At 29.4% G+C, this 23,854-nt stretch overlaps 1 protein-coding gene across 5 annotated transcripts in view; it reads right to left on the bottom strand.

Moving 5' to 3' along the window:
* Positions 1-22,748, bottom strand: part of LOC123264275 — a 175,176-nt gene extending 152,428 nt beyond the window's left edge. For 3 of the 5 annotated variants that reach the window (XM_044727484.1, XM_044727487.1, XM_044727483.1), the window contains exon 1: positions 17,542-17,962. The gene's annotated coding sequence lies outside the window, so the exon portion shown is untranslated. Of the gene's footprint in view, positions 1-17,541; positions 17,963-22,674 lie in introns of those variants that run through there. The other 2 variants (XM_044727485.1, XM_044727488.1) reach the window with 2 other exon arrangements.
* Between the last annotated feature and the right edge of the window lie 1,106 nt (positions 22,749-23,854).

The raw sequence follows: 23,854 nt of genomic DNA, 5'->3' as shown, positions 1-23,854 counted from the left end.
CGAGTGTGAGAAATAAAATTGAGGTGACGACGTTTTAAATTTAGTTTAAAATTAAGAGAAACGTCAAGTTACGACGTTTTAATAATTTTGTTAAAAGTTAATATCGACCTCCGACGTATATTTTGTTAAATAAATTCTTATTTTTTTCTGTTAAATTCTTCTGAATTTATTTCGAGTAATTTTAAGAATTTTCGTTTAGTTTGCTGTCCTATTTTTTAACGACGAGTTTTTCAACATGGCCCGCCACCCTGAGGAAGAGGTAAGAGCTAGCCGAAGTCGCAGTAGTAATTAATTGGAGATCATTCTCCTGGCGCCCTTTTTTTAATAATAATTCTTTTTTTTTGTAAGCCAAAAATTTCCAATATAAACGGTGAGCCTGGCTTGGTAAATCCCCGGGTCAGGCAAAACCCCGTTATAATATATATATATATATATATATATATATATATATATATATATATATATATATTAGGGTGTGCCAAAATGTAACTTCCGTGGAGAACCTTTTAAAATTGGAATTTTGAGTTCCGCTTTTAAAAGGGGTTGTGTTTGGGCATTCCCTGAGATATTTTGGGGTGAGACGAAGTATTTGATTTTCATAGAATTTTTTAACAGAAGCTTAGTTTAGGCATTTCCGGTGAAAATTCAAAATTTGGCCGGAAGTGCCCAATTAAATCTCCTGTTAAAAATCCTATAAATAATCAAATGAATCCTCTCACTCCGAAATATCTCAGGAAATGCCCAAACACAGCTGCTGTTAAAAATGGAACTTAAAATTCCAATTTTAAAAGGTTCTCTACGGAAGTTACATTTTGGCACACCCTAAAATACATACATATATGAACTTTTGAACCATATGCATTTTCTGAATCCGCTTGACGAGCTGAGTCGAAATATAGCAAAATTTTTCAAAAGTTCCGTCATGAGGACCAATGCAATAGTTAGATTTCTATGAAATCTACTAAAAATTTATATCCCACATAATATATCCAATTTATATAAATTTTTGCCAAATACTTATGTGTAAAATTTGTTATATAATATTTGCTTATATGTTAGCCTATGTTTACATATATTCATTTATATAAAACAAATATAAATTATTGGTATCCAAAACAGACTACAATTGACAAGTTAACGGCTTGAATAAGCCAATTATCTCTTACCGATTTTCGGAAAATTTCAAAGATTTTTTGCATATATGAATGGATACGTCCAACATAAATGAAACATATATGCAAAATTTGGCGAAAATTCATGTAAATTAGATATAAATGGGATATCAATTTTTTATATATTTGCTTGTATGTTTTCATATATATTTTTCTGTGGATATATATTGTTATAAAATTATATCTAACTACGCAGAATTGTTTGAGCTTCAATTTTAAAAACAAAAAAATTTCTTTGCTCCTATTGGATACTTTAAATTAAATTGTACTATTTGTTTTTACCTTTATTGCTGTTAGAGGAATACGATTTAGATGTTTGACTGTAAAGGGTTAAGCTTAATCATAATTATATTGAAATTCGAACGTTTTCTTCATGTTAAAATTAACGTATTGATATATAAAAATAAACTTAAAAAAAAAATCTTGACAGAACTCTCGACATGTTATCAAAGGATCTGGGTTTGAACCCCAGTTCGAACTATCCTAAATATTTTCTTACTCTATCTATAAATTCCCGTTAAGAATATCCATTTTTTTATATTTTTTGCCATCTTTTATTATATTCAACATAAAATGTAGAATGCTTCACTAATATTATTTATAACAGAATCTGTATGTATTAATATTTTAATAACTTATACTCAGAGAAATAATTAAAAACTAAATAAATTTAAAAGAAATCAAATAATCATTAGTATGAAATTCTGAATGTATATACCAAAGTCGTTTCTCTGTTAGACAGATCATTTGCGTACTTGATCCCTTTGTGAATTTTAGCTGTAAGTAGATCTACACTTGGCGTATACCTTTTGCATCAGAAATAAGCCACGTTACATAAAATAATAATGTCCATCATAATAAAAAATGATTGCGAAATTAGTCAAGGTAGTTTCTCGAAATTATAATAGATATAAATTAAACTAAATAAAAATTTAATTTCAAAAGCTTTTAGCATGTTTAATAATTTTGAAGTCTATAAATTATTATAGTGGCTGAATATAAAAAGACCCGATTGAGCAAAATGAGAGCACCAAATAATTAATACACTTACATGAACTTCAGTGCGCTGAATTGTTAACTTTGTAGTTCTATTTTAAGAGTTCCAATCTCAGCATAAGACTAAAGTGCACTGTAAAAAATTTTTTGGACTCGGTGTGGTGTAAATTATTCGGTGTAAAAATGTTTAAGACGGACGGTGTGAAAATCGCACTAAGTGTAGTGTTAAATTTGAACGGTGTGAATCCTAAATTTTACACCATCAAGCGTGTAAATGTATTTCCTAAAAATTTCTCATTAATTAATTTGATTGTTTAGTTTCAGACTTGTACGATATTAGATTATAAATATAAACATGTATAGAAATTAATATTTAAAAGTATGTTTTTTTTAGTGAATTTCATAGAAATCTAACTATTGCATTGGTCCTCATAACGGAACTTTTGAAAAATTTTGCTATATTTCGACTCAGCTCGTCAAGCGGATTCAGAAAATGCATATGGTTCAAAAGTTTATATATGTATATATATATATATATATATATATATATATATATATATATATATATATATATATATATATATAATATATAATATATAAATATATGAAAAATTGATGTGGGTACTCAAATGATAGGTCTTGATAAGTGTAGCATCGGGATGAGCTTATATCTTTAAAAACGTCAATAGTTAAAAAAGTACAATGCAATTTAACAAAAGTCATTATTTAGGAAAACAAAATTTTATTTATTTATAGTTTACAAGTCACTCCAATCACATATAGACTGCAAGGTTGCTAGTAACAGTTGTTAAATTTTCAAAGTTATAAATAATAACACGGAATAGTGTAAAACAGTAAATTACACCGTGTTAAATTTCCATTCGTGTAAATTTAACACGGAAAAAATTTTACAATGACATTTCACACTTACACGGCGGTGTAAAAGTCCCTGGGTCCAACTTTACATCGAAATTTTTTACAGTGTGAAATTAAGTGTTCGATATTTTACAAATAAACTGAAAATGACTTGTCACACAATTTTTATGAGTTTATTTATTTCAAAAATGACAATATCAAATAAATTTCAAGAAAAAAATTTCAAAAAATAAGATTACCTCTGTTAAACTTAGCTTTATATAATTTTGCTCTAAAGGAAATAAAATTTATTAGTCAACAAAAGTTTTAGGATTTATAATTAAAAGTTTAAGCATATTTCAGCTTAATTATTATTTGAAAAGAAAAAACAAAGAATAATTACTTGTAATCGTAGGGGATCGTTTCATTAATTCTTTTAATTCTGTAATTAATATACCATAAAACAAAAGACATTCCTTATTCATGTTCTCATTCACTAAAAAAGGACTCTGGATTACAGAGGACGAGAAACATGAGCCGGGATAGAAGTTACAAATGCAGCTAAATTAAGAAAAAGAAGGTAAATTATAAAGATGAAGATAAAAAAGTGAAAAACTTGGATAAAATGGAAGAACTAAGAAGAACTTTGGAGGTAGTCAGTGTTATTTGTATAAATCGATTGTGGGACAATCCCCTCAGGCCCTTAATGAAAATTAAGGGTAGATTCCTGTATTCGGATATAATTTCCCCACGGTTTATGCACACGAATAAATATACGATTAGTGTATCCACGAAAGATGAAAGTACCTATCTACCCATACATGATCTATGAAGGTAAACAAGCAATTGGAACCCCATTAAATGTTTACATTAATTACTAAATGCATTGAACGTTTGATTTAGTCGAATTATCCATGTATACACATGAGAACATTATTACCTTATGTATGCAAAATAGCAATTAGCTATATACGTAACGGTTCAATGCTTTCTACAAGGTATCTGCAATCGACAATCTCACATCAAAGGCACATTGAGATTGGGGTGTTCAGCTCAAACGCCCTTTCAAGTGCCTCTATTCATTTAACTCGAGTATTATCCGTAACGCTTCTTATGCATTGATACTTGGATAGAACTTTTGCGGTATCATTTCATTTCACTACTAACCATATTAAATAATTTTAATTGATTTCTGTGATGAAAAAACTAACTCTCTCATTGGCATCTGAATATTCCGTCAATAAATATTGTGGATCAAAGTTAAAAATAATCATTCGCGTTATAAGGCGTGCACAATAAAAATCGACACTGTTTTTGGGAAAGTAAATGTTGCTCTTTCACAAAAAATACAAATTCGAACGAATTTTACCAATTATCGATATTCACAATGCTCATTATTAGCGCACGGAAGTTGGCCTATTTTCAATTGTTCAAATTTAAGGTACTATATTAAAGGGTACGTTTCGCGCTATGGGAAAAATGCAAGTAAATGGAAACAATTTTTAACTTTCCGCTAAGAAAGTTGAAAATTTTCAAAAATCGGGAAGTTATCGGTTTTACCCCGTTTTGTGAAAATCGAGTTTTCATCAGATCTCGACGTTTTAAGGTCACAGGAAGCTTCCCGAACTATTCCCGCGATGGTGTCCGTGCGGCTGTATGTATGTGTGTGTGTGTGTGTGTGTGTGTGTGTGTGTGTGTGTGTGTGTGTGTGTGTGTGTGTGTGTGTGTGTGTGTGTGTAAACCTCTTATAACTTTTGAACGGCTCATCACGACGATTTTGAGAAATCTCAAAAATAAAATTTTCAAAAAATCGCTTTTTTGGAATAACTTCTAAACGGCTTCACCGATTAATTCCAAAAACTAATCGGCTCTTAAATTTAAAAAACCACGTCGATTGCCACCAGTCCCGTTGATTCGTTCGAGAGTTATCGAAAACGAAAATTTTCGAAAAAAGTGTTTTTTTCACATAACTTCGACTTTTTTTTTGGATCGTTTTTGATGAAACAAAATAATTATTAGAGCCCAAAAAATCACGTCGATCGCCACCAAGAACGTGAAAATCGGTTGATTGGTTCGTGAGTTATCGTTGTCGAAAAAATTCGGAAAAAGTGAATTTTTCAAATTTCTCTAAGATTTTCGGTTCGATCAGTTTTTATTCAAAAGTATATCATAGATTTTGAAAAACTGCGTGGAATACTGCCAACCGCGTGAAAATCGATTCATTCATTCAGAAGTTATTGCACTTTGAAAATTTAAAAAATACTGTTTTATTAAACTTTTATCAGACTTTTGAGCTTGAAGAGCTCAAAAGCTTAGAACAGCTAACTCTATGAGCTTGGAGAGCTCGAAATAATATATAAATTATATTTTTGAACTCGAAGAGCTCAAAAAAGTCATAAGTGCAATTTTAAGAGCTTATTTATGGAATTAGCGGGAAGTTGCAGGGGTGGCCTTTAGGGTCAACCGTTTCCCAGATTTTTTTCTTAAAAAAGTTCATATGAAGAAATTTGTTTCAAAAAAGTGTTGCGCTTACTGTTGACGGTGAATTTAACTATGATAAAAGGTTACAGAAAGCGCTATCTATTAGCAGTCTATTAAAGTAACATGATAACTTTTGGATTGTATACACCCAGTTAGCACGAATGGACAATTAACAAAGTTGATCTTCAATGGTTTACGTCAACTTTACGTTAACTTCACGTCAACTTTTGCATTTGCAACAGTTTCCCAGAACTTGACTTTAACTTACTCATCAAGTTAGCTTAAATCTACTGCCGGAATTGACCGAACGGTTCGCCCAAAATTAACTTGAAGTTTGCGGAAAGTTGACGTTACTTCACGTAAACAGTTATAAGTACAACTGTTGCCTTACTGTTAGCGTAAACTTTACGTCAAATTCCGGCCGCAGGTTTACGTGAACTTCATTTTATTTGTGCTAACTGGGCATTTTATGCGCAAATGTGATGATCACGTTAATCAATCAAACAAAATCGATACATTTTTTACGAATACTGGAAAATCGAACGCGCTTTGCGCGCTTCGGTCAAAATGTTTATTATCGACAATTTAATTAATCAATATTTTTACAAATTTTACTCATTAATATTCAACTGTTGCCATGGTAACCGTTGTCATAGTAACGGTTGCTATGGAAACCGTTTTCATAGTAGTCGTTGCTATGGTAACCGTTGCATATGGTAACCATTTTCATGGTAACTGTTGCCATGGTAACCGTTGCCAAAGTGACCACCATAGCAACGAAAAGCGACAACAATGAAAACGTCACATCAACTTTTTAAGAAAGGATGATATACATTGGTGTTTACAATTTAACATAATAGGATATTTTCTAATTGAGTGGATGGGGTTGTAGGTTATTGGTGCAACGAGCGAAGCGAGTGTGCTGATACACCATTGCGGCAAACTCCATCCACTCGGTTTATACAGAAATAAATGTAATTACCATAATGTTTCTCATAATATCAGAAAGAAAAGATCAATAACAACAGAATGTGTAAATGAGCGAATGAAAATATTTATCCATGGAACATATTTTATTTTCAACATCAGTGATGAATATCAGGCTTATTTTCGCGTTATAATGTCGCCACTCGTTATTTGACTACCAAATTGTACAAAATATTTGCAGATCGGCTAGTTTTTACACATTATCGCATTAATTTATATTAATTTTCAATAAAATGAATGTATTTGAAATAATTAAAAGTTTTCAACTCTGCACGGTCTAAATTTGCAAATGAATTATTTATATCATGCACTGCAGTGGATTTTAATCTTTATAATATAATAAATTATGAAAGTATTCAATACCGCCTGAATATTTAATTTCTCATTAGTACTTTCATCACCCAATTTTTGAAATCAGGAATTAATTACAAATTAAGTATTAATTTTGTTCAAAATGAATGAGAAAATAATGATAATTAATAATGCCTTTTGACTATTATTTTTCATCACATTCCGTATAAAGCAACACGAATCAATTTAAAATACATTTTAAAAGGAAAGCATGGGTGTTTGGTGATTAAGTTGATTTTATAATATGGAAAGATAGTTTATAACCGATGCGAGAAGTTTCGTCTTAAACTGACTATTAGCACGAAGCAGTCTCTCGAGGCTGAAAATTTCAGAAACTTCACATCTCTGAAGAGATTAATTAACAAACTAAACACTTCCTATACCAAATCACCGATACCTAAATTCCTACAAATTCTATCAGTACATGCGCCATAGCAGTACTAACATACTTTAAGATACTCTACAGTAAATTATGTCAGTAACTAAGCTGTTACTTAAAATAAAAGGAGTTTGAGTGTACACTCTGTTTTAAAATCGTAACTGAGAAATTTTCACTTTGTTTAAAATGATTATTTTTGAAAAATTCGACATTCTTTCGTCAACGATAACTCACGAACGAATCAACCGATTTTGACCGGACTGGCAGCAATCGACGTGGTATTTTGATGTTAAAAGCTGATTAGTTTTTTAAATTGATCGGTAAAGCCGTTTAAAAGTTATTCCAAAAAAACCACTTTTAAAAAAATTTTTTTTTGTAGTTTTTTTGCGATTTCTTAAAATCTACTGGTCTGAATCGTTCCAAAGTATATTCAAAATCTGAGTTTGGTCAAGCCCAGGGTACCCAGACTTTCTTTTCGGCACGTAGCCGACCTGTGGCGCTAAAGTCGCTCAAAGTCGCCGCAATCAATTCAAATTATAAAAATTAAATAAAAATTTTTTTTTCAAATCTGGTTTATTGAGAATTATAAAATTATTATCATTTAACAAAATTATAAGTTAGAATACAAAATTCAAGTAAATTTTATGAAGTGAAATTTTTATCATAAAATTAGTTTAGATAAATTAACATATATGTTATATTAGGGTGTCCGTTATTTACCAATTTGGTTTTTGACTTTACAGTGCCCATTAGATTTTTAGTTCGTGACATAATAAAAAATATCAGACCCATATAAGCCCTTAATATTGATATTGAACCGTGCCACAAAGACGATACAGTTCTTATTTAAATAACATGAGGTTTTGGCACGTTTTACAATTAATTTTTTTTGTTTCTACGTATAGAACGTTCAATTTTCTACAAAAATACTTGTTTGCCATTGCCATATATGGATTGGCATAGGGCGATTCTGCGGGAGACGATTTTTGACATAAATTTTTAAATCACAGTATTTGTTACTTTTTTTTATACCAATTTTTTTCAATTTTAGGAGGGTAAGAGCATTTGTGTTGCACGAACGTCGAAGTCTAATTTGAAAAGCAAATTAGTTTTGATAACTGCTACTAAAAAAAAAACATAGAAAAGTTGCAAAAAAAGTTACGCAAAAGTTACGCGTTTCTGATGTTTACAGCGATTCTGAAGATGAACCTTAAGTCTGATAAATCGCCGACTATTCCAAACAAATAATTTATTTTAGCTACATAGGAAAGTGCTCATTAGTGATACAGCATCTATGATCTCATATCATTAATTTAAAGTTACATGGAAATTTTTATATTCACTACAGTGAGACGTGTTGCACCCGCGATAGTTTTACGTTGCACCCGCGACTGGATAAAAAGTGAATAATTTATAATATTTATTTCTTTTAATAATTTTATTTAAATTAATAATTAGTTTGTTTTGTATTCTTTTAAAGAATGTAAAAATAATTTAATAAATATTCCATAATTAACAGACTTTTTTCATTCTAGCTTCATGACCTTTAATGGTGGGCCGATTTCGTTGCACCCGCGATAGCACTTTGAACCTCTCCTGTGCCTATTTAGACATTTTATTAAATGTTTTTTATATTAATTTTTGTAAAACAGATTACAATGTGATCCTGCGACCAGTCATTTCTTTAAAAAGAGTTTTTATTTTCTTAGTAAGAAGCCTTGAGTGAGTCTAAATGTTGCACCCGCGAGTACGGAATCGCCCCATAGAAACAAAAAAATTAATTGTAAAACGTGCCAAAACCCAAAATTATTTAAATGGAAAATATATCGTCTTTGTGGCACGGTTTAATATCAATATTAAGGGCTTATATGGGTCTGATATTTTTTATTAGATCACGAATTAAAACTCTTAGGGGCGCTGCAAAGTCAAAAACCAAATTGGTAAATAACGGACATCCTAATATTATATATACTTTCAATAGTAATGTTGTGATTAAATCACTCAGGTAATCAGTCATCGGCATTGAATAATTATCTTTCTTATTCTAAACTGCGCTATCAAATGTATTGCAACTGAAAATCAACACCAAGCTTATTAGAATTATTCCCCAAATATTTAAATTAACATAAACATTGACTAAATCTTACGTAGTAATATTCATGAAATATAAAATTAGTTTAGATAAATTAACATATATTTTCATCGTAATATTGTGATTCAATCACTCAGGTAATCACACTCAGTCATCAACATTAAATTATTATCTTTCTTAATCTTATCTTAAATCGTAAAAAAAACACCAAAAAAAATTTTTTTCAAATGGGGTTTTTTTGGAATAACTTTTAAACGGCTTTACCGATCAATTTCAAAAACTAATCAGCTCTTAACATCAAAATACCACGTCGATCGCTGCCAGTCCGGTCAAAATCGGTTGATTCGTTCATGAGTTATCGTTGACGAAAGAAAACCGAAAAAAGTGTTTTTTCGGAATTACTCCGAAATTTTCCGCTCTATCATTTTAAACTTAAAAATTCTTCATGAAACTCAAAAAACTGCGTCGAATGCCACCAACCGCGTGAAAATCAGTTCATTCATTCAAAAGTTATTGCGGTTTAAAAATTCAAAAAATAGTGTTCCATCAAACTTTTGAGCTCGAAGAGCTCAAAAGCATACAAAAGCTATTTTTTTGAGCTCGGAGAGCTCAAAATAATACACAAATTGTATTTATGAGCTCGAAGAGCTCAAAAACGTCATAAGTGCAATTTCAAGCGTTTAGGTATAGAATTGACGGGAAGTTGCATGGATGGCCTTCAGGGTCAACCGTTTTCCTAATTTTTTTACTTTACGAATACAGCAAATACAACGAGTAGTGCTATTCAAAACATGTTTAATGGATTTTAAATAATTCACAATATCACTCATATCAATAAGACATCGCGTTTAAGTGAATTGTGTCACAATCGCGATTATTAGATTTAGATTTGTCTTCTTCCACCTGTAGGATGCATTTTTATACTTTTTGAGCATGCTGAACACTGAAGTACATACTCGTGCAAAAAAAATTCTGATTCAAAATAAATTTAAGTACGGGTATTTAAGCACGGGTATGTAGATATAACTAAAAATTATTAATTTATAAGTCATCCATTAATAATATATTTAACATTGAAATCGATACTTAAGGATATTTATTACGACTTTCAAATAGAATGTGTATAGATTAAAACAAACATAATAACATGAACATAATTCAATGGAGAAAAAAAAAAAAAAAAAAAACGTAATAGAACAAAAATTTAGTTTTTAGTAGACACATTTATTCAATGGATAAGATGCCAATTCGCATGAAAGATTTGCTGGGAATAGATATAGGACATCTTGCGTTTGGCTCGACTAAAAGTGTGTGTGTGTGTGTGTGTGTGTGTGTGTATGAGCGCGTGTGTATATGTAATCCTCTCATAACTTTTGAATGGCTTGACCGATTTGAACGAACTTGGCGGTGTTCGAAAGGGTTTCACCGAAGAGTTTCTATATTATTTAAGCCGATTCGGACGAGTAGATTTTGAGAAATTTTAAAAATAAAATTTTTTAAAAAATGTTTTTTTGAGATAACTTTTCAACAGGTGTAACGATCAATTCCAAATTTGATGCTTTGAACCGCATCCAAAACAATTGAAAAGAAATCGTCGACAAAAAATTTCGAAAAAAGTGTTTTCTTTTACATAACTTCAAAATTTCCTCTTGAATCATTTTTGATGTAATGAAATAACTGTTATTACTTAAAAAACTGCGCCAAAAGCTGCCAGTCTCGTCAAAATCGGTCAATTCGTTCATGAGATATTCGAATTTTAAAAATTCCAAAAACGTGATTTTTTAACAAAACTTTAAAATTATACGTCTTATCGTTTGGTAGATAATAAATAATCTTTTTGTGCTTGAAAAACTCAAATTCTGCAAGTCCCATAAAAAACGATTGATTGGATTAGAAAATATTGAAATTCAGAATTTTTTTTAAATGTATGTTTTCGACAACCACTAGATTTTCGAGCTCGAAAAAGTAGAAGAGCTGTGTTTTTGAGCTCGAAGAGCTCAAAACTTTAAAATAGATCATTTCCCGAGCGTTTTGAATTCGTATATAGCGGAGTTCCACGATGGTCTGCAGGGTTAACCATTTTCCAGATTTTTTTTTTTTTTCATTTCTATTACACTTTTTTTCTTTTCTCTTTCGGTAATTGTGTTCAAGTGAAATAACGATGAGAAGTTAATGCGTTCTATACTCAATAAGAAAGTGTAATCCATAGATTTATAGCCCAACTATTTCGATCCAATTATTTTTCAATCAAACGACTAAGAACATCTTTTTACTTCTATCGTTATAAAACTACTGTTTCTTTCTTCAAAGGATTACTTTTTAAAAAACATCATTACATAATTATTGAAATTAGGGTAATACTCTTTTTCAATGAAAACGAGTGTACGCAAAATTTTTATGCTGCAGTTAATATACTCTGACAGAAGGTGCGTAATCACTAAATCCTCTCCTTACAAGCGAGTTATATTGAGGTATTAAGTATCAAAGCATTAATTGTTTATACTCTCCTCTTGAGCTTATCTGTTATTGGTGTTTAGTTTAATCAACTCCCAAACCAACTTTTTTTTAATACAATATGTTTATAGATACATTCATTTCTATAAAAAATAAAAAATGATACAACATTTTTGTACTCTCATATAGGACCTGATTTTGGCTGATCAGGTGATAGATAGCTTTGTCAGAAAATTTTTTCACATAATAATATTGAAATTTGTTAAAATTTTATAAAATTTACAATTAATGAAAATCGAGATGTCAGATGTTGGATCAATTTAAGTATATTATTACTGAAGTAAATTGACACGGTATTTGACAATTTATATTTCAGCTTTAGTAAACCAATACTCAATCGGAGCTCTGAACTCTGATTTCATGTAATAAAATTCACTGGTAAACAATTTAGTAAACGCGACACTGTTGTATGTGATAATTCGAAACGTACATACAAATGTTACGTGAAAGGGCGTATATATATTTACGAACTTAGTTGGTGTTAACAATTTAAATATGCTGTTTTCAAATTTGTGTGACAACGGTATTCTTTTTTTTCAACACTGATTAATAATATATAATTTTTTTTATACAGATTACAAAATCTGTGAAAATGAAAATGACGATCATTCCGCATGTCGACGTGATGATTAGGATAGTAAAATTTAATCGAAGTGATCTAAATGTAAAGAGCAAAAATAAATTTTTTTATTTCTAGAGTGCTATTTTTTGAGTACTCTTTTTTCGTGTAAAATCTTTAACTGTAAGCTTTATTTTAAGAGAGCTAGTAGAAACTTTCGAAACCAAAGGTCATACTTATAAACATACTGTTTTGCGTACTTATTATGCGAAATAAAAAAAAAACTGTATTTTGCATTATTTAAAGCTGTCATAATGTGTGGCGGTAAAAAAGTAGCGAGCACAAGTGTATTTGCGCTTAGCCAAGCAGACGCCGCGACGCCTTGCATCATCGCGAACATCTTCCGGTCTTGAATTTTTTACATATATGTCGCTATAATGTATATATAAATATGCACTTTTACACATAAAATATTTTTTAACCGTAACATCATTCGCATAAAAATGGATGTATACACTACGAAAATTGTAAGCTTTATACTTTTTATCACCTCAATAATTATATTTACTTCATATTTTTTAAAAACTTTCATTTAGTTATTTATATCACATTATACTTTAATTAATTTCTAAACAATTTGTCTCAACTTATTTGACATTTAATAAATATTTAATTGCATATTGCGAATAAAAACGTTCTTTAATAACGAGTGATCACTTAGCCATTTAATATAATTAGTGAAAAGACACTCACAGTAATATTATAGTACTCTCGTATTGCGTTCAAATCAAAAAAATTAAATTTAAGAAAAAAAAATTTTTTTAATGAGCAAATTTTCGAAAGTTTTGAGGTTGAATATCACAACAAGTTCCAGCAACTATCTGTAGGATCATACGTTTTCCAAATTTTTTTTTAAGGAATCTAATGAAACTATACAGCTCTTAATTTTTAACTTCCTGCTAAGAAAATTAAAAATTTTCAAAAATCGGGAAGTTATTGGTTTTACCCCGTTTTTCGAAAATAGAGTTTTCATCGAATCTCGACGTTTCGAGGTCCTAGGAAGCTTTCCTGACTATTTTCACGATTATGTCCGTACGTCTGTATGTGTGTGTGTGTGTGTGTGTGTGTGTGTGTGTGTGTGTGTGTGTGTGTGTGTGTGTGTGTGTGTGTGTGTGTGTGTGTGTGTGTGTGTGTGTGTGTGTGTGTGTGTGTGTGTGTGTGTGAAGATTTTTGTGAAGCTAATTTGTGAAAGGTCAACAACTTCATTGAGATTTATCATTAGTTATGCAAAGGTTTTTGCGTACTTGATAAATTTAAGTAATAAAGAAAAAAAAAGATAAATTGCTTCGCTAGCAGAACGTGAGATAAAGAATGCGATAAAATAATACCACTGTAACTATGCCGAGCATAAAAGTCCATTTACCTTTTCAATAAAGTGACGAGAATGGAAGTAAGGTCAAGAGGTTATGTTTTTTATGAAGAGCGAGCGAAAGTATTAAGTACAAAAAAAAGTTGCGAAAATAGTTATAAAAAGAGAATAAAGTAATAGTTAAGTGTTTGTTGGGTGTAACTGGACAAAACCGCCAGGTTTTTGTCATAAGCAACAAAAAAATAAGTGAAAAAGGTTATTATGAAGGGTTTCATTCTGAACTGCCCGGAAGGGTTCTTTTTTCTAGTATTTATAAAAATTCTAAAAAGAACGGAAAAAGTTAACGAGAGCGAAAAATTAATTCTCCTTTATAGTGAATTTTAAGAGTCCACTTAAACTTTGAAAAGAAAGTTAAATAAAATTTTTTCTCCATTAATTCAAATGAAATTTATTACTAAATGAGATTTAAAAGAAAATCGTGATTGTTAAAAACCCAGTAGCAAAAAACTATTTTGCAACATATAGTTATGTAAATTCAACGTTATTAAAGTAACATTTTAATTACTTAACTTTTTTAAATTACATTTTTTTTCTGAAATCCATAGTTTTATTTCAGTATTGTTTTGATTAAAGTTTCAGTGTATTCTGGATTAAATAATATTCGTTTAAATTAAAATTAATTAATGTAGAGAGATAATTGAAATTTTTTTAAATTTGAAAAACAACTGGCGCTGCAGGCCACTCCTAGAACCCAAAGCCCAAAACGTCATACATGTACGCATATAATTGTGTTTTTTGAGCTCAAAAAACCGACAATTAATTACAAAAATTCAACGGAAAATTAAAAACAATACATTGACTCAATCAAAAGTAGCATGTTTAATTTTATTTTTTTTTTTATAATAACTACGGCGACATCGTAAAATATATGTTAAAATCTCATATAATTTATAATAAAAATGTTACCATATATTGTTATTAACATACACCTTACACGTTTGTATTAATTTAGTTGAACTTTTCCTTTCGTTGAAATCACTTTCAAACTTTGATTCGATCGGTAAATGATTGAGCTCGATGTAAAATAAGGCTGCAGGGTTAAAAATAAGATAAAAACTTTAAAACATTAACTTTTTTTTTATTTGCATAATTTTACAGGCTATCCAATCCCATTACAACAAATTTTTGAATATTTCAGGGTCCCCACATTTCTTAAAAACTTAACAAATTATTAAACTTACTGAATGCAAAGATCATCTCAAAAAAACATGAGAATTTGACTAAGGTAGAGATCGAAATTGTATCTCCAGAATTCACATCGGTTGTTCTTCCACTTACACTACCAGATCCCACGAAGTTTAAGTGATAGAGTACTTTCAATAAGTTTAATAACTCAATAAGTATCTAACAAATATGACTGCCTCGAGTGGAGCCCGAAATATTTAGAAAATTTGTTGGAATGGATTGAATAGCCTGCAAAATTTACGTAAATAAATAACATCACAAATCAAAAGAAATGTATGCTAACATGTAAGTTGAAACCATCTATCCATCAAATTTAACTATAAAACTCTATTTCATCGTGTAGATATATCAGAGACAAAATTTTCCTTCTTTACTTAATTATCTGTATAATAATGAAAGTAAGGAAAATTTTGTCTCAAGCGTACTTATTATATGATGAAATGGGTTTCTTAAAGTTAAATTTAGTATTATTGAAAAGGGTCTTGGTCTCAACTTATGCCTATTCTAGATTTAATATGGTTTACAGCGATAGTCAATGCATTTTGATAAGTTTTGTATACTCCGGTTAAAAATATCGGAAAATCATTAATTCAAAGCTCTTTTTAATTAATTATTGTTGGCAGTCACATAGTAACTACAGGTTGTTGGTACATATTAGTTAATTCAATTTTTATAATATTTATTATAAACAAATATTGCGATGATTAAAAATATTCAAAATATGATTCAATATTACATATTGTCTGCATTTTTAATTTGTGATTTCATAATTTGATTTGAAATCGAGTTTGATACTCTGTGTTACACATCATTTTTCGTATCCTTCGTATTGTAATTTAAAGTTTTAACATCTAGAGCCAGGCGAAATAATAAACTTTGAAACCGATAACATATATCCAGGCAGTCAATGTACTGAGTTATTCTATGGCTTACCGGAAACGAAAACGATTCTGACAAGCTTGAAATGATTTGTCTTTGGGAAGAAACAGTGGATCTGAAAATTTCTTTCTTTGACTGACTCAACGAATGTTAAAACTTTATGTTTCACTACGATTGATAAAACAAAATATCAGTATTTTTCTGACACTTATCTGATATAATATGTTAAATCTATTAACAGACATCTGACAATTTGAAAATTAATTGTATTAGAAATAATATTGAATAATTTAATCTTTAAAAAAAATTATACCATCATAAAATGTTAGCTTGGATATTTTATTTTATATATTTCTAACAATTACTAAATGAAAAAAAAAAAAAAAATTAGGATGACGGTTGACTCTGAAGGCCATCCCTGCAACTTCCCGCTCATTTTGTATTTAAGCGCTCGAAGTTACACATTACGTTTTTGAGTTCTTCGAGCTCAAAAATATAATTTTTGTGTCATTTTAAGCTTTTTAAGCTCAAAACTCTAATAGCAGTTTAATAAAACAAAATTTTTTGAATTTTCAAACGGCAATAACTTTTGAATAAATGAACCGATTTTCACGCAGTTGGCGGCATTCGACGCAATTTTCAAAGTCTCATGAAGGATCATTAAGTTTAAATTGATCGAGCCAGTAATTTTGAAGTAATTCCGAAAAAACACTTTTTTTGGTTTTTTTTTCTACAACGATAACTCACGAACGAATCAACCGATTTTGACTGGGCTTGCGGTGATCGACGTGGTTTTTTTATCTTAAGAGCTGATTAGATTGATCTTAAGAGCTGATTAGATTGGAATTGATCGGTAGAGCCGTTTAAAAGTAATTCCAAAAAAACCACATTTCAAAAAATTTTTTTTTATAGTTTTTTTGAGATTTTTCAAAATCTACTGATTCGAATCGGTCTAAATGGTATTTAAAATCTAAGTTTAGTCAAGCCCTTTCGAATGGCTTCAACCGCGATGAAATCGGTCAAGCCGTTCAAAAGTTATGAGAGGTTTACATACGGCCACACACACACACACACACACACACACACACACACACACACACACACACACACACACACACACACACACACACAGAGGCATACGGTAATCATCGCGAAAACATTCAGGGAAGCTTCCTAGGACCTCAAAACGGCAAGATCTGATAAGAACTCGATTTTCGAAAAACGGGGTAAAACCAATAACTTCCCGATTTTTGAAAATTTTCAATTTCCTTAGCGAGAAGTTAAAAACAAAACATTAATTCATACTAGCGCAATTATAAAAAACACGTGGTTGTAAAAAAATATCTCGCTTTGCTCGGGGATAAAAATTTATTTTACCTATATTTATTCTTCAAATGCAAGCATTAAAAATTCTCTAAACACATCGTATTTTACGGGCTGGTTTATTTATCAGTAGAAATAAACAAACAAGAACATAAAGTAAATAAAAATTAAAAAAAAAAAACATATTCTAATTAAATGGAGTTTTTTCCCAGTAAAAAAGAAAAATAACAAGGAATAGAATAATCTGAAATTTCAGTATTACAAGAAAGAAATAGAGGGAAAAACCACGAGAATATCACCCGCAAAATCACGCGGAGGTAAACAAAATTATCCCCTTACCTGTACGATACTAAAAACCGCAACAATGCTTCTCATCCGTTACAAGCATCGACTTGCGTATCTTCTTTTTTTTATTTTACTCTTTAAAGTCTCTTATGACCGTCCACTTCACCGACTCACTTATCGAGGTCAGTCTCGACTAAGAGTAGTGAAGTGCAGCACGAGAGACTCACGAGTCTTTTGAGTATGCTATAAAGGGTATAAAGTTCAGTATGTATACATATATGTGCACATACATGTAATATATCTAAACAGATATATGTATTTATATTCATATGTCGTACATATATATGGATACAAGTGTGGATGTTTGTACAACTACGTTAAGACCAGTAATGTAAAATCTATTGGTATTTAGCAATCCCGCAAAATAATTCACCCTTACGGTTAGAAGGTGCGCGGACGACTGAGAGTCTGCTTGGCTCGCGTTCGAGGGTGTAGCCACGGCTGGCTGCGCAACGTACCGCGGCATTGCCAGGTATGTTGTGTCAGTGGAAAAAGGACAACGACATCTGTGGGGTGGATAAAGAACCGACCAGCCAGAGACGACCGAAAGAAATCTAAAGACAGAAAAAGATGAGGCTAAGGGGAAAGGGGGTTAATATAAAACGAAAAAAAAAAGCATGAAATGATAAAAAAAAAAACTGCTAGAGCAAGAGCTTGCAATGTCGCCGTGTGACGTAAGAGCGACAGAGATAATATATAAGGATAGAGTTCGGTTGTTGTGGGAAAATCCGTTACGAAAAACGAATTGAAAGGATGCAGAGGAAAGTAATAGATGAAACAGAAAATGAAAATTAAAAATTGAAAACAAAGAAATATATAAAAACATAAAAATGTGATGCAGAAGAGAGGATGTTAGCTACGATAAAAAATATATTTGGAACGGCCTTTATTGGCTGAGCTGAATTATGACTCTACCACGTGCACTCATATATTTGAGCTTTCGATTTTTACCCCTTCATTCGCATTATTCTCAGCAATATACCACGACATGTTTTTAATTTTATTTTTCGTTCATGTCCTCTTTTATCTTTTGATATTAATACTTTTATTATTTCATTTTTAGACCGCTGACGTTTGATATTAAGTTTTAGGTTGAAAGTTTTTCGAACTCTCTACTCTAAAATTTGAAAATTTTCAATAGAGGAGATAAACCAATAATCTTTGTGGAAAATATCGAAAATTTGACAGGTTGAAGATATTAATAATTGTTGATAAGTAAAATTTATCTCAATTTTGAACATAAAAAATCTTAAACTTCTCTTTCTCGTAATTTTGATCTGAATAATGACTATTTTTAACACTTAGGTAAATTTATACAAATTTACATAATTTGTATCTTTTCTAATTTATTATTTTATATTAAAAATAATAAAAACTGTTTTTTCGCACAAGTAAAAAATTACAGCAGTGAAACATATCTACAGGTCTAAAAAATAAAAACAAATGTGTGTGTTGGAGGTTAGACTAAGGTAAAAGCCCCAATTATTGACGCTATAAGAGACAAAGTTATGATTTCATTTTTTTTAAGCAATCAAATATAAATATCGATGAATTTTGTTTGTGGTAATGTCTTCAGTAATGTTTTAACTAGTCAATTTCTTTTTTTAAAATGATAATCAGTGATATTTACTAATTAATTTTTAATAATTAAATATATGATCTGGATACACCAATTATTGACGGGTTAAAAAATTGATTGATCTAATTATTGACGTACCGTAACCCCAATTATCGACGCCCCTACTGCACATGCGTCGAATCATTTGGTTATATTGTTATTTATCAAAAACTTGATATAAAGTAATCAATATTATTAAAGTTAATTAATAATAATTTCTATGAATGAATAATTATTATGAAAAATATAACAATTTATTTAAAAACTTATTTAACACTAAAACACGCCGAGTTATTTGACAGTTAAAAGCCTTGAATATAATCGCGTATATAACGTATTTTATACTTAAAAAAAAGGCGTCATAGCGCTGTCGACTGACTGTCAATATGGGATTCACCATAAAAATTATGAACTAGTTATTGACTCCCATTATTTAAATATCATAAAGCATACAATTAATTTCGATTATTTAATTTTATAAATATTTCATATATTGTTAATTAAAAAAAAAAATAGATCATATAATTACATGAAAAAATTAATTTAAACTCGGCAGTTAAAAAAAATGCTTTTCTAACCAAAGTTGTTAAGAAAATAGACGCTCGTAAGCTGATTTGATGAACTGGTGCTAACTTTATTTTTTTTTAATAATTTATATTTAATATTTTGAACTGAATGTGATTTTTTTCAATTTTTTAATTAATTAGAATTTAATAAAAATTTATTTGATCGTTATTCTTATTACAGATAATTTAATATATTTAAAAATAATTTAGGGTGTCAATATTTAGACCCCCGTCAATAATTGGGGCTTTTACCTTATTCAGTATTTGTGTATTTTTTACTCGTGTAACATAAATATGATGACATAATTGGAGGTCAATGGGTAAAATTTTCATAAAACCGATTAAAATAATAATATAATACTTTTAGAGCTGTCGGGTGGGCCGAACTTGTCGATTATCATCATAAATCATAAGTAATAATCCATTTAATTTCTATTCTAATCCTTCTTTAATTCAATTTTGAAATTTTTATATTTAAGCTTATCAAAGAACAAACAATTTCAGTCTGAAAACAAAACATTTAATAAACTTAATTAAATACATACGTATTTGTATTATCAGTTTTTATCGTTATTTTTATTATTGTGGTTTAGTTAAACGTGATAGTTATAATAAAAGTGAGCTTTAATACAAATCGTCACGCTCAGTGATAAGAAACGTCAGGCTAAGAAAACAAAAGTCGAATTGATTCAAAGGAAAAGAATTGAAACGAGTCAGACATTACTTAGAGCAAATTGACATTGGAAAAAATAGCTGAGGTATTGACTGCCAGTCTCTCTTATTTCTTTTAAAACATCTTTCTCATGATGATGCTTCAAAGTAAAAAGAAAAATCCCACAGACCACCGTCGCCATCGTCGATATTATGCTACACCAATGAAAGTTAAGGAGGGATAAAAAGCTGCGCTTACGTTCCGATCGCTCAAGTACTTTTATACTTTGATTTTCTTGATATTATCATGACATCTATTCATACTACAAATAATAATGGTGAGAATAATATTTTATCCTGCTGAATAGCCCAATTAATTAATGTCATAACCATGACATAAAATAGTTATTCATTGAAGGGTTATTACTCGTAAAAAAATTATTAAATGATTCCAAACATACACTGATAAAAAAATTGACTCGACTCAAGAGCCAAACTCTTGAACCAAGAATTCCATTTTGAAGAAAATGATTTTCTTGAGTCAAGAGAATAAATTCTTGACTCAAGAAAATTTTCTTAGACCAAGAATAATTTCTTAGCTCAAGAATTTATTCTCTTGACTCAAGAAAATCATTTCCTTCAAAATAAAATTCTTGGTTCAAGAGTTTGGCTCTTAAGTCAATTTTTTTATCAGTGTACAAATCTAATTTTTAAAAAATTAATTTGTTTGAAGTATGTTATTTAAACCAAAAAATTGTCGAATTTCTGCTGATATCTATATCATCTGAAAGAAGGTCTCAACTAGTCATTGAAATTTGTTAAAGCAAAAATTTTGTTTTTTTGAACTGGGATGTTTTTCTATTCACTGAAGCTAACATTTAAAAAATAAAGGAATTTTAGTACTTGAAACATAAATATAAAGTTCCATAAAAGCGACATTATTTTTAATCAAAAAGAATCGCTTTTGGTTGAAAAATTTGATTTTGTCGATTGAGGATGATATGCTTCTTAATTAACTCGTAATAATTATCGAGTAAGTATTTCTATCAGTAAAAACAAATAAAGTACCAAAAAATCAGCTTATTTAAATGTGACATACTCCAAAACTTTATTTTTTTATTTTATTTTTTATTTATTAATAATAAATGCCAAGGCATAGGCCAAATGGCAAGGTATGGAATATAATAATTCTTATGGAACTGAAGATTTACGAAATAATACAATTTATACATGAAATTAACATGTGTAGGTATATAACAAACAAAACTATAAAGTGATATAAGAATGAATTAAGCTTAACAATATTATAAATTTAAAAGTATATTTGGTAACAACTTATGATTAAATTTAATGAGATTTAAATTAAATGAGATTTAAATGTCCATTTTTTATTTGGAGTAAAAGTTAACTAACATCTTGTAAAAACTAGCTAAACAAAATAATATATCATAACATTGCACATAAACTTAAAAATATTAATCATTCTATAAGTCATTTGATAAAAGGTAGTTGAACAAATTCTTTTTGAAAACTTCTAATGAACTCGCATCTAAAACATCCGGTGGAAGTTTTTGCCATAACCGTATTGCTGATATAACAAAAGAATGTTCTAAGCAAGATGTTGTGAACTTAGGTATTAAAAAATTTACATTGTTATTTTTAATTGCAATTCTTTCTGAACGCCTAGAATCAACATCGATGAACATTTCTCTTAAATAAATAGGCTTACCGATGGTTAATAATTTATAAAAGTACGTTGCCAAGAAGGACAATCTTCTAGATTTGACTGACAACCAGCATAGTTGTTGTCTATAAGGCGTTATATGTTCATCTCGTTTTAAATTGTAAATAAATCTAATAGCACTATTTAAGGCACATTGTAATTTTAAGTCATTCTCAACATTTGAATCAATAAGAACAACAGAACAATAATCAATTAATGGTAAAATAGTAGCCATAACCAATAATTTCCTTATTTCCCTAGTAAATATATTTTTTCGAATTTTTAAACAATATAGAGCAGAATTTATCTTTTTAATAATATAAGAGATATGATTTTTCCAGGAGAGATCATTGTTTATATATAGTCCAAGGCATTTAGTTGAATTTACATAAGGTAGTTAAATATTATCAATAACAATAGGTGAAAGAGTAGACCAGTTTACTTGCTTATTTCAAAGAAAATCAGGAAGAAAATAAATTTTTAAATATCTTGAAGCTAGACATAGGTATATTTAAGATGTATGTTTACTTTTATACAAAAACTAGATCATAAAAGAAATAAGAACTCACCCAACATTGAATAAAATAGCAGCCAATATCCAGTAAAACAGAGGCTTTTATCTCCATCTTTGACACAGAACATCCTGAAAATAGAAGATCCAAATAATTTATTACCTATGGAACATCCAGTGTTCTGCACAATATATTCCATTAAAGTATTGTTCTGAACTTATATTCATAATTATTATTTACATCTTGTAAAATCAATTTTTAACGTTACTTGTTGAGTTGAAAAAAATTAAAATGTCATTTTAGAGATTATAGACATTAGGAGTAGCTTAATATTGCAAGAGTATAGAGATTGTAGTATTATATACTGCTGAGTACTGCTTGGTGACGAACGACGAGAGTTTGAGGAAAAACAGTAGTAAAGGCGCCGGTTGGTCCCGCCATTCTGGCACCAGATTTGATAGACGAGCAAACGCATTTGTGTTATTCTCTGGCTAATATATATTACACACACAAACTTTAAAATTCTTGTCAAAAATCATGAACCTTTGGATTTTAATAGAAATAGATAGAACTTTAGTTAAAGTGAAAAATTAATAAATTATTATGAAATCAGCTGGAAATAGTTTCAAAATATAAAAAAAATCTTTCCAAGACAAAATATTTCATAATTTTCCTGGTATTTTATTATATTCTATAAAAAAAAAAGATAATTATTTTAAAGAAAATATTTTTTGTAAAAAAACTTAGTGCTTAATGGTAACATTTCAACTAATCTAAAATAGCTAAAAGATAATTTTCATCATAACTAATTTCAGTCAAAATAACAGACTTTTTTTAACTCGTTAAATAATTTTTTGAATTGTCCGGTTTCGTTCCAAAACCCAACAAAACATAGCTTATAGTTTGACGATTGTAATAAAGTGTTTTTTTTTTAGCTCGGATATTTTGCATCTTTTATCGATCTGAAACTGAATAACTACATCCATAAAACTTTGAAAAATTTAATTAAAAAATACAAGAGACAAATGGAATCCGCTAAAGTATAAAAAAATGGATTAAATTTAATATTTAACGGTAGTTTAAGTATAACAACATCGATAAAACAAAATTACCTATAAAAAAAACTAGCGTTTATTAAAAACTAAAAAATAAGTTTAAAAAAAAAAGACAAATTTAATGAATCTATTTTTTAATGTTCACGAATACTTTATTTTATTTTTAATCCACGTACACGAGC

The sequence above is a fragment of the Cotesia glomerata genome, linkage group LG4 (assembly GCF_020080835.1).
Source record: "Cotesia glomerata isolate CgM1 linkage group LG4, MPM_Cglom_v2.3, whole genome shotgun sequence".
NCBI lineage: Eukaryota > Metazoa > Arthropoda > Insecta > Hymenoptera > Braconidae > Cotesia > Cotesia glomerata.
The sequence above is the reverse complement of the archived record's forward strand: the minus strand, read 5'-3'. Positions and strand labels throughout refer to the sequence as shown.